The sequence below is a fragment of the Saccoglossus kowalevskii genome, chromosome 22, assembly GCF_978046115.1.
Source record: "Saccoglossus kowalevskii chromosome 22, keSacKowa6.1, whole genome shotgun sequence".
Taxonomy (NCBI): domain Eukaryota; kingdom Metazoa; phylum Hemichordata; class Enteropneusta; family Harrimaniidae; genus Saccoglossus; species Saccoglossus kowalevskii.
The window spans coordinates 12,522,767-12,528,712 of NC_140662.1; positions in this window are offsets into that span (position 1 = coordinate 12,522,767).

Consider the following 5,946-nt stretch of genomic DNA (forward strand, 5'->3'; position numbering starts at 1 on the left):
TTCTGCCACGTCGCTTGGGGCAATAGGGAGCGACGCGGAAAAGCGACGCATGGCAGAAAAGTAGATACGGTTATTAATATTTAAATTAACCTATAACAGAGACGAGTAGGCGTTCACTCGCGACTACCTAGCTTTGTGATAAAAGACCCATAGTTTCTGTCAAGGAGAATGATGAAGTAGCTAGCTTTGCTCTAGGAACTACAAATGAGTGACGTATGCCCATGCACACAATTGCGATAATGATAATATTCGAGTATGTCAAACTAAATAATTTACATTAACATTTTGTTTGATACTAAACATGCATTTGGAGCTTCATAGTTTAGATACGTATTTTGCTTCACTTACTGAAAAATAGATTAATAACTATTCAACATTATATAAAAAAATATACAGAGGCTTATAAATTGGCAAATATGCATTTTTTGTTTTTCAAAAACAAATTTTCCATAGATTACTATTTCAAATATGGCGAGTTCGTATGCACAGGTTATTTGGATATAAAATAATCGTCTCGTCAATTTATTCTATGCTTTTGAGCTCATAATTTTGCAATTCACAGAAATGCCGCCATAGAAAGTGTTCAATGAAAAAGATGTCGAAATGTGTATGCCATAGCTGGTTTAACGTAATTGGTTTTTACTGACGGGAATTGTCGGGACCCCAAAATCTTAAAATATAAATAGATCTCTATAATCGATAAAAAAAATCGTTGAGCATTGCAATGTAACAAGCCAAGGAGTATCTTGTATTTAAACCACTCAACGACTAAACTATTGATCGCGATAATATGTTCATTATTACTATTCAGACACTTCAAAAGTCAAGTATTTATAATTGAGTTTGTCTCCTGGAATTACAAAATTGCTATTAAGAAATTTATTTTTTACGATAACAATTAAAAACACGCCATTCAAACGGAACGGACTATATTCTGTTCACAAACACATATTTGTTAATTAACACTTACGCCAGGATTGTTTTTGTGATATCATGTGACATATACACATATCGCCAACCAGCAACATGCTGAAGTAACGTGTTATTACGAGAAATCATCATTCTGGTATAAAATAAATACACCTGCTCTATTAATTAATGGGTTATCATGCGACAGATCCAATGTGTGTACAACGCAGTTGGTGCCGAATAGATACGAAGATGCGTGAATCAAGCATGTTTTTTTTTAACAATACGATACACGTTGCGATGTCATCCATCCTGACAAGTTTTGAAATGCAAATACATTTTCAATGATAATTTGGCATTTTCATATAGGGGGCAAACAAATGCTGTATGCATCTATAAACTACTATTTAGCGCACAACATACATTACATTGCATTCATCGAGGCTTGTCATTAGCCTTACATGAATTCGTTGTTAGGAATACGTCGATAACAGAGAGCTTGTCATACTTCAATATACTAAATGGCGCATGAGTTGAAACTTTTTTTGCAATATTTATCATATGAGTTGCATATTGAAATTGTGACAGGATGTCGCTAAACTTAATGGTTGTATCAGACATGAAACATCCATTAAGCCACTGTCATCAAATTTTCAATTTTCACCTTAAACACTACCAATATACATTCGATTCCATATCCAAGGATGAAGTGTCAGGACTGCGGACAAGCAAGGACTAAGCTGTGCCAAGATGATTTATATCTTTGTAAAAAATGTCAGTTTGTTTGCTTCCCATTCGTGCCAAAGTCACGCAACCCTAGATGAACTGACATCCAATGTAGATAAACTAGACTGACATGGACGTTAAACTATTGGAATTACAGTAATCCGTCGCATACGGTAGTGATTGCTTTGACAATTTCAAAGAACAGATCGTACAACTGAATGCTGAAAATGACGACCTTAGAGAAAGGTTGACAGAAACAAGGGATAAAACAAATGACTTGCAACAGTGTTCACGCAGAAATAATATTGAAATATCTGGTGTAACGGAAGAAGATGGTGAAAATTTCGGACGATCTGGTTGTAAAAGTTGCAGCGGAGGCTTGTGTTGATATATCGTCTAAGGATATTGACATATCGCATCGTTTACCCTAAGGAGAAATTGTTGTGGAAATCAACCGGCAACTATAATCGTCAAGTTTACAAGACGCACTGTCAAAAATAGACTGTCTTTAGCAAAAAAACACCTCAAAGGTAAAACAACACGGGATATTGGAACCGGGGGGGTAGTACCCTCATTTAAATCAACGAAAACTTGACACAACGCAATAAACAGTTATTTTTCCAGGCAAACCAGAAACGTACAAACAACGAATACAGATTCATCTTGACAAATAGTGGCAAAATATATGTAAGAAAAGTACCCGGAGCGCCTGCCATACATATAGAAAGATACTAAGACCTCAACAAGATTGTTTAAGTAAACAATATTATTATTCCATTTGTACCTGTAAATATTCCATGGCGGAAACAGCTCAACCCACTAAATATAACTTTAAAGAATATTCACTGGAACAATTTAATACAGGTAGACACTTAAAAAACAATCTACAATCTTTTTCAGTTTTGCATTTAAATATTAGATCTCTTTCCAAACATTTTGACGAACTTGTTCCCCTCTTCAATGTTATTAACCACACTTTCCCCATTATAGCCCTGTCCTGGTTACATAATAACTTAAATTGTTCTCTTTATACTATTGCAGCATACAACTTATCATCTCTAGTCATCAACATTCCCAAGGTGGCGGTGTAGCCTTGCATTTACATAACTCATTATCATTTACTCGATTCAATTAATTACAAATAACCCATTGTGAATCTATCTAGGTTGAAACAACCCTTGATAAAAAGAATATTGTAATTGCAGTTATTTATTGGAAACACAACACCCCTCTTCAGGAATTCATTAATAGTTTTGACTAGGCCTTAAACTATTTTTCACTGCAAATTAGAAATGTATCATTCTGGGTGATCTCAACATTGATATCACTTTGAACGGCCTCTTTTAGAAACTCTGCATATGCTACACTTTTAAACAGCTATATTTTTTTCCCAATTGGTTAACGCCCCAACTAGAGTTACCCCAAATAATACTACTATCGTTGATCACGTGGATCACCAACATCGCCGACTATTATGTTGAGTGTGGTACTTTGCATGCTGATATCAGTGACCACCTCCTCATATTTTCCATTTTTAAAAATGTTTTTTTCACAACTTAAGTCAAATCGCAAAATGTTACAATTGTTATTTCTCTTCATATAATCTAAATCTGTTTATTTCTGGTTTAAATGATATTTGTTGACAGTCAGTTTATGATTGCAATGATCCCAATCAGGCCCTCAAAATAGTCTGCGAATTGTTTTCTAATGTATGTCGTAGCGAATGTTACTCTTTTTGAAAACCTTGGCTATCCAGACGCCTCGTTTCCTCGACAAAAACAAAAAATAGACTTTACAAAAAAATTAAAAAAAATAACCCAACAATGTAGAAATCCGAAATAAATATAAGAAATATAGAAATCTTCTGACAAAGCTCCTAGAAAGGCAAAACGAGATTGACAATAGAAATAAAACGTGGCAAATTATCAATAGTATATTAATAATAATAGAGCTACATTTACAATTAAATTGCAATGAGGATGGTACAGTGTTGTCTGAAGACATCGACATTGCCACTAAGTTTACTGATTTTTTCATCAATATCGTACCTAATCTTCCTTTCCAAATCCAATCATCAAAACATTTTTCCCATTACCTCCCCGCTGATAATCTCTCAAATTCATTTTTCTTTCACCTTGTCAATGAAATTGACGTCCTAAAACAAATTGCAAATCTTGACTCAAACAAAACAATGAGTGCAGATCATCCCAGGTTAATTGTTAACGCACCCCGTAATATCTTTGGTCGTTTAGCTTACATGATAAACCTCTCCCTCACCACAGGCATATTTCCAGATACACTGTAAGTAGCCCAAATTACCCCCAATTTATAAAAAAGGTCTCCTCTTGAAGTCAGTAATTATAGACCTATCTCACTTTTACCAGTCGCAAAATTATAGAATCCACTGTAAAGTCTCAGCTACTAACATTTCTTGATAAATTTAATATTCTCTTAGCCACTCAATATGGTTTTCGTAAGCACTATAGCACTAAACTTACGCATGGTGATCTTGTTTCAGACATTATGGAAATATGGACAAAGGCTATGTCATTTTTTGCATCTTCATTTACCTAAAAAAAGCCTTTGATACCACAGAACATGCTATTTTGCTTCGCAAACTTGAACATTTCGGGGTTAGATGTCTCCACTTCAGTGGCTTCAAAGTTATTTAGATAGTCGGTACCAAACAGTCAATGCAAACGGCAGTACGTCATCTCTAAGACAAATTAAGCGTGGAATTCCCCAAGGATCAGTTCTCGGTTCTTTGCTATTTCTACTTTATATTAACGATATTAACACCTGTACTAATGTCTTCGATGATGATACTAATTTATCTAACTTCATGAAAACTAACAGAATTAATCTTAACAGTAATAATCCGTTAGTAATAAAAAGTTGTAGACTGGTGTAAAGCAAATAAACTCACAATTAACACTGAGAAAAACTAACTACATAATAATAAAACCTGTTAAAAACACGTCAAATTTGATGGCTGCCTAAAAATCGACAACTCGCCGATAGAGGGCGTTTCCAATGTCACCAATCTAGGAGTTAACATTAATCCCTCAATGTCATGGAATTCACACATTAACAAAATTACTAACACTGTCAGTTCCAAGGTTGGCGTCATCTCACATATCAGACATTATGTCTCAAGTTATATTCTTGTTCTCTTATATAATACTCTAATTCTCCCTCATTTAACATGAAATTTGGGGTAACACTTATTAGACTTTTCTGGAACCCCTCTCGCGCCTACAAAAGAAATTAGTACGTCTCATTCCTTTTTCAAATTTTCGTGCACACTCTGCCCCATTGTTTCGTTCTCTTAAAATTCTTGACATGCATTTAAAAGGAATCAGTTTAAATCAAAATTAAAAGAGTTTATTCTTTCAATCTAATTTATTTATATTTCTGATAATATATGTATGTATTTTAATTTATTTTTTATCATTTCACAGTATAATGTTAATATTGTATACATATCTGATATTACCTGTCTTGATACATATTTCTTTAATAGACCACCACCTCATTGAGATAATTTATTTCACGGTCACAGACTAGACTAGCTCCTCAGAGCTATTTTTGTGACCGTCACCAGAAAATTTGCAACGTACATTTGTTTTTCTTTACATATGAGTAATGTCGGTAGCTGTGACATTGTTTATCTATGAATAATATAAACGCATGATCGCCAATGTTTAAATATGAATTGTGCGCAAGCAGAGATATTGTGTGTAACATGTTTACTAATTTATTTTATAAAATAACGTGAACATTATGTATAACATGACAAAACAATGATGAATACGTCATACTTAATTTTAATTGCATCTTGCTTGTGGGGATAATTAGTCGTATTAATTAACATAAAACTGTTCAAACATTGTCACCATAGAAACTGTAGGTAGAGCAAACCTGCGCATAAGGTTGGATTACAATGCATGCACAGGCGAGGTTAACACACAATTAATTAAACAATCACTGATGTGTTTCAATACATCTCATTTTACAATTATTTTCACTGTAATTTCTGTCCTTGTAATTTTGTATTGAATTATAGTTATCTACAGAACCAATTATTTTCGCAAACATGACGTCAAGTATTTATATCCCATGTTTCGTACCTTAGTTTTGTACGATTGTTTTTAAACACATCTAGAAAGCAAGTCTGTGTATTACGCTCATTGACATGGATTTCATTATCTGTCTTTAGATCATCTCATTAGTCTTTAACTTTTTAACATTTTGTCTTTTCATTGATATTCATATCCATGGAACGACTGAATCCGAACGTTCACTCCTGTG